General features: G+C 40.8%; 1 long non-coding RNA gene and 1 pseudogene across 1 annotated transcript; both read left to right on the top strand.

The window, feature by feature from the left end:
- Positions 1-731: 731 nt before the first annotated feature.
- LOC122721531 lies at positions 732-1,443 on the top strand. Its single transcript, XR_006348198.1, has 2 exons — positions 732-1,064; positions 1,211-1,443. It is a non-coding gene; the product is annotated as an uncharacterized LOC122721531 (long non-coding RNA).
- A 2,304-nt stretch (positions 1,444-3,747) lies between these two features.
- Positions 3,748-7,184, top strand: part of LOC122721491 — an 8,233-nt pseudogene continuing 4,796 nt past the window's right edge.

Here is a 7,184-nt window from a genome sequence, read left to right as displayed (position 1 = left end):
AGCTTATTTCTGAAGCAATTGACATGAGCTGAAGCCCAAGCTTATTCTAAGTAAGTCCCTAAGTGTTTAGGGCCAGAACTACATAGGATAACCTGAAAATAGTGATGGACAATTTCTCCTAGGAGTGTAAATAAACCAAGCTATTCTTGAGTTATTCGAGGTTTGACTCGATAAAAGTTCGACCGAATTTGACTTGACTTCTAAATGAGCCAAGCGTGAGCTTAGTTTTTAGGCTCGTTTAGTAAACAAGTGAAACTTGAGTTCCATAGTATTCGTCTCCTTAAAACTCATGAGTTCGGCTTATTTTCAAATTTATGAGCAAGCTTGCGAACAAACTCATGAGTAGACTCGTTAAGCATGCTGAAGCATGCTGAGTCCAATATAATAAGAAAATTGAGTTCAAAGTCTGGATAAATTTTTATGAGCCAAACTTGAGTTTTCTAAAATTTAGATCTGAGCAATTTGATTACACTATTAGATTTACAAATATTCACATTGTTAAGATTTAAGAGTTTATTTTCTACAAATTTATGAGTTAACTTGTATATATACTTATTTAACTAAAATTATTTAGTTTTAAGCTTATTAATTTTAAATTAAAATTTATTATAATTGTAAAAAAATTAAATTGTTCGTGAGGTATTTGATATTAGACTCGATAAAAACTCCGCACTTAAGCTCTTCAAAGCTCTCTTAGCTCGGTTTGTTTATACCCCTAAGTTCTATCGTCAGCCTCATCCATCCATCCAACTTGAGAGCATCAAATGGCTTCTAGTACTTGTAAATCTAATTTTCATTTGTTTTGGAGTCAAACTGAGTGCACATCATCAATTGTATACGCTGCAGTTTACCAGATTAATAAAGTAAAAATGCCAAGAATTAAGGATATATCGGAACATTTGGCCTAGTCTATATCAGAATATGTGAAGAGTTCTGACAATGATCAAGTTGATCAGTAAATGCAAGAGTGCACCGTCAGAAAGATATTTGGGTATTTTCCTTTGTTTTCGTTGGCGTTTGCAAATTACCTATAGTAAGGAAATCAAGAGCTCAGTAGGTCAAAGGTATTGATATGTTTTCATGTGACAATTATCCATTAGTTTGACCACAGCATAATCAATTTTTTCCTTCAAGCAATTGAACAAACTGAAGAAATATCATTGATAATCTAAGGTTATGTATAACTTTTGTCATGTTTCTCTCTCATCAGGCTGAAGGGAAGAAAAGAATGAAGGCAATTGGCAAGGTAGATGTACCTCAAGAAGCTTTCATGGCTATATTGAAACTTGAAAAGGAGGTGTTGTAATGAATAATATATTACTTCTTAACTCGTAATGTTACTTCCTGTTAATGCAATATGAAACTTAGCCATGAAAATAAACAAGTTTGTGCCCGTTTATTTTGAATCATCTGTTTATTTTCCCTTTGAGGCTGTTATGTTGCAAAGTCCACTACTCAAAATGAGTATATTTTAACCAAGTGGGATTCATAAGTTGATTCAATTTCATAGATCAAGTGAATCAAATCACTTCACATTGTATTTATGTTTATGTGAACATGAAAGAGTAATCGGAAGTTATATCACATATTTTGGTTGATTTAATTTATAAAAGACATGATTGACCCAGTTATATTTAAGATTTTTCCTTCCCAAATTTGTTAGTTTTTCTTACACCTCGAGTTATGCGGTTTTTTATTGTCTATATAAGACCTACAGTTTCACCTGAATCAAATTGATGGAATTTGACATTTTTTTGTTTTATTTTATTTTATTTTTTTGTCAATGCCATATTTTTAGTTAATTTATTCAATAAATTATATTTGTAGGAAATAGTTGATAGTTAATTCTATTTTGAATGTATAAGATCTTAAAAAGAAAGAGATCCCCCATTTAAGTCTATAATTGATCCTATAAATCTTCTTATGATTATGCGATCTCTACAAGATAAAATAATTATCTTGATTCTCTATATTTACAGTTGTATATTACGATGCTTTCCCCTCAAGTTGGAGTATAAATGTTAATTATATTTAGTTTGTTATGTAGATACTCTATTCGAGATTTATTTAATGCTTTTGTGAATAAATCACATAGTTATTCTTTTGTCTTCACATATTTTATAGAATTATATTTTTCTAAATCTTTTTTTAGAAAAAGCAGTGATAGTCAACTTCAATGTACTTGGTGCACTCATGATATACTAGATCTGGATTGGAGGTGTAACGACCCGAAAATCGGACCGCTACCGGCGCTAGGATCCAGGTCGGCTTAAGGCCACCGGGACCCGTAGCAAGCCTAACATACCTGCTTAATCCCATACATGATCAAGAATATACATAAAAATTAAAACTTTTCTTTCATTCATACACCAAACTCAACCTGTGCATGCACTGTACATAATCGTAATCATAACCATGACCCCTCTGTGAGATCTCATCAATGCCCCAATGGGCGAAACAACATATGTTGAGTTGGTTTACATAAACATCATAAAAGATCTAGGATCATGCATTAAAAGGGATACCTTACACATAGGTCAAGCACAACCTCTAATCCTCAATATCATTATATTACATAACTATTCATAACTTTACAATTTATCATGTCCACATTCTATCTATTACATACAAAAGACTTCAATACTCTTGCTGACCTCCTGGTCTACCCTGTACCTGCAAACCTGGGGAAATTTGGGAGAGGGGTGAGCTACTAGAGCCCAGTGAGCAGAATAATAAAACATTCAAAACATATGGTAACATGGAATGCATCACATCACAGCTAATCACATCAAGGATGAACTTGTCACCAATAGCCCTCTACATAGTCCAACTGTGCCAGAACGTAGAATGGGTCCTGGTCTTTCTCTTACATAGTGCCAGCGAACGTAGAATGGGTCCCACTGGTCTTACATTCCGTACCGTACATATCACATCGTCGCATCATAGATCAAGGGCTATGGATCATCCAACATTCATCCACATCAACATTAAAATATGCAATGCAACATATTCGTGAATTCTAATGCAAACAACCTAAATCATCACATGGCATTCATGATGCATGAACATGCTCAAAACTTTACAATTGATTTACTTTAAAACGTAAAGGTTTATTCCACTCACCTCTGGATAGCTCTGACCAGACACTAGAGCAGCTGACTCACTGCTGGGGTCCTCAGTTCCTCGGGTCCGAACCTACACAGGTGGACTCAAATGAGGGACCAAACAACTAGAACATAACTCTAAAAACATCCCCCAAAAACCCTCTAAAACTCCTCAAAACATCCATGCAAAAACATGCAAAGGAAGGCTGAACAGGGCACTTTCGGCGGCAGGTTCGGCGGCTGAAAGTCCCTTCAGAGCCGAAAGTCAGGCAGGTTCGGCGGCACCTTCAGCGGCCGAAACTCCCAGACAGAGACGAAACTCATGCATGTTCGGCGGCACTTTCGGAGGCCGAAACTCCCAGACAGAGATGAAAGTCCTCTTTCGGGGGCAGGCTTCGGCAGTCCAAAGGCTTGCCTCCCAGGCAGGTTCGGCTGCCGAACCTGGTTTCTGCCAAAGGGCAGAAACTTGGTTCCTCATGCATATTTTCCTCTCAAAACCATTCAACATGCATTTCTTCTATTCTACAACATACATACTCAAGCATGCAAGTTCCTAGGTGTAATACCCGGCTAGAGTCCGGCACCGGAATTCTTGTCGTCCGGTGGACTCCGGGATATCGGAATCCTCTAGAGGGTAGGAGATATGAGTTTCTCAAGAAATGTTGTGTGGTTTAGTGTGTTACAGGTAAATGAAACCAAGTTGTGAGTTGAACTGAACCAAGGCAGAAGAGCCAAGTTCGGCCGCCGAAGATAAGTTCGGCCGCCGAAAGTGCCCAATGTTCGGCTTCCGAATTCAGGTTCGGCCCCCGAATGTTGCATGGTTTTGTATGCGATTCGGCAGCCGAAGCTGAGTTGCTTAGCCAGCAGTTTTGTATCCCTTAGTCAGCATTTTGGACAGGTGTTATCACCAGATCATGTCCAGAAGTTGGCCACGTCTCCTATGCTTTATTTGCTAAGTTTGAGCAGCTCATGCAGGAGTTTGCTCGTTTACCAAGTTTTGAAGGTTTTGAAGCAAAAAGTGAGCTTTGGAGAGTTAGTGAGGGTGAAGAAGAGTTGATCCGTTTTCCTTTGTTTAGATCACTCATCTTCTTGTTCCAGGAGGTAAGTGATGTTCTTGAATATGTTTTGACGTTTTCTGAAGGTTTTAGGGGGATATGTGGAAGGAAATGTATGCTTAGGGTATTAATGATAGTTTTGATGCTTTATGCCTGTATACATGTTTATGTGTTATGTTTGATTTGTTGTTTGGGGTTATTAGATAGTTTTGGACCCCTGTGATCATATACGTGAGTATATGTGTGTTGAGGAGTTGGTGTATATATGGGGTTTGAGTGGTTGAAGGGAAGAAGGAGATGGTTTGCCGTTGAAGCTGAGTTCTGGATGAACTCAGGTTCGGCAGCCGAAAGTTCATTCGGCCGCCGAACCTCTTGCATGGTGGCTTAGGCTGCCACAGTTTGCCCCCGCGAGTTTTGCATGTTCGGCTCTGTGTGGGGGATTCGGCCGCCGAAGGTGCCGCCGAAGGTGCTTGAGTTTCGTCTCTGGAGAGGACATTCGGCCGCCGAACCTGCCGCCGAAAGTGTCCTGTCCAGCTTTCTTTTGCATGCTTTGCATGGATAGTTGAGTAAGTTTAGGGGGATTCTTGGGGAAGGTTAAGAGAGTTATTTCTACGTTTGTTTGGTCCCTCATTTGAGTCCCGTCCATCTGTATAGGTACAGACCAGAGGAACCAGAGAGAGCAGCAGTGAGTACTGCTCCAGAGGTTCAGAGCCTGCAGAGTCAGTCAGTCCAGATAGCCAGAGGTGAGTGGAACTAAACTTATGACTTTTAATTGAACCACAAACTGCTTTTAGCATATCTCATGCATCATGTTTATGCCATAGGTTGAGTGCATTAGTATTCACGAATATGTTGCATTGCATCGTTATTTGGTGATGTGAGTGAATGCTGAATGATCCAATAGTCTCAGACAGGAAGTCCAGGAGCCTTTGACTACGCCCTGGCAGGTATAGCGAAGTCCAGGAGCCTTTGACTACGCCCTGGCAGGTATAGCAAAGTCCAGGAGCCTTTGACTACGCCCTGGCAATGGTAAGTACAGAGGTGTTATATACACATATACATATATGACAGGAAGACCAGGTGCTCGATTCTACGCCCTGGCACAGAGTTACTGGGACTATGTGGTGACAGGTTTACTCTTGATGTGGCTTGTCTGTGTTATGGTGCATTCCATGAGATCATATTTTATTGAGATGTTTTACTGTTCTACTCACTGGGCTATAGAGCTCATCCCACTCCCTTAACCCCAGTTTTGCAGGTTCAGTGTACAGTGTACAGGGACAGTCCAGCAGAGTACAGGAAAGTAAAGAGATCTGTAATAGCTTAGAGTGGACATGTAATATTAAAGAGATGTAATAGTTGTGCTTGACCTAGTGATGTATGTTTTTACATGATCTGTATATGTATATATGTTTTCCTGTATGTGAAAACCAGGCTTAACAGGTATGAGTTAACCCATCTAGAGCAAGCTCTAGTCAGGGATACAGAGTACAGAGTACATTGAGTAACAGAGTACAGAGATAGTGCATTGCACAGGTTAAGCCTTGGTTCAGAAAAGAGTTTTATTTCACAGAAAATGTATGATCATGTATGAGGTTTACAGGTACACAGAGAGTATAGCAGGCTTGCTACGGGCTCTGGCGGCCTTAAGCCGACCTGAATCCTAGCGCCGGTGACGGTCCATCTTTGGGGTCGTTACAGATTGGTATCAGAGCCCTAGGTTCACATGATCGGACCTATAGAGAGAAGTGTGGGCTCAGACAGTTAGAAGTGGTCAAGCACAATAGAAATCATGTCCACTAGGATAGGGTCCTGAGTCCTATCTGCTATTGATATGCCATGAGTGTTGTATGTGTATGATTGATATGTGATGTTTATGTGCTAAAGGTATGTTATATGTTGTGTTTCCAGAGTAAAGATGCGAGGAACTCGTCGATCAGCTCGATTGACTGGAGTCCCACCAGAGAATGAGAGACCAGCTGCTCGTCCTCCTGCATTGCCAAGGGCAAGGTCTCAGAGATCTAGCAGGGAAGGTACGTCAATAGACCCTAGAAGGTCTGTCGACGAGAGCAGAAGAGGAACAGCTAGGGGAGGAAGATCAGAGGAAAGGAGGGAAGCTATGGAGATTGATCAGTCTAGAGATGACAGCATGGGTATAGGCAGTTTTGAGGAAGGTATGGGAGAGTCGCAGGGAGGTGCTCAGACCTCAGGTTTTGGCTATCCAGAGTATCCGATGGGAGGTATGTCGGAGTACTCGAGTTTTGTGCCATATCCTCCTATATGCCTATATGCCTTATCCTACTATCCACCATATCCTATGTATCCCTCTTCCCCTACCCATCCAAGTGCAGCACACCTAGAGCCAAATGAACCAGTACTACCACCAGAACCAGTAGCCCCTGTTGTTGACAGACATGAACCTAGCTCATCTGGAGGTAAAGTCCAAATGACGGAGTACTTGAAATTGGATGCTCCTAAATACAACACGGGAGATGATCCATTTGATTACCTCAGAGCAGTTAGGATGATAACCAGTGAATTGGGAGCAGATGATAGGAGAGCCATTGAGATGGCAGGTTTCACATTAAAATGCAAGAAAGCCAGAGAATGGTTTAAGAATTATGTGGAGCCTAGAATGGACAGCATGTCATGGGGAGAGTTCGCCAATGAGTTTGCAGGGTGGGCTTTTCCTGACAGTTCGAGGGAGATGAAAGTAATTGAATTTGAACAGTTGAGACAGACAGATGAGATGAGTGTTGATGAATTCACAGATAAGTTCCTGGATCTGCTTCAGTACGTGGGTCAAGCCTATGATACTGATCAGAAGAAAGCAAGGAGATATACTATGAGACTGCATCCCAGGTATGCTTCCTTGATTCTTCCAGCAGAAAAGGAGAGTTTCCATACCATAGTAGACGCAGCCAGGAAAATGGAAGCTAGTGCCAATATTCAGAAACAGTCAAAGCACAGGCTTCGGGTTCTAAAGCCCCCACACCAAGCAGTAAAAGATGGGATAGAGCAAAAG

This window comes from Manihot esculenta, chromosome 13 (assembly GCF_001659605.2).
Source record: "Manihot esculenta cultivar AM560-2 chromosome 13, M.esculenta_v8, whole genome shotgun sequence".
NCBI classification, from domain to species: Eukaryota; Viridiplantae; Streptophyta; class Magnoliopsida; order Malpighiales; family Euphorbiaceae; genus Manihot; species Manihot esculenta.
Note: the sequence above shows the minus strand (reverse complement) of the source record. Positions and strands in the feature narration are given on the sequence as shown.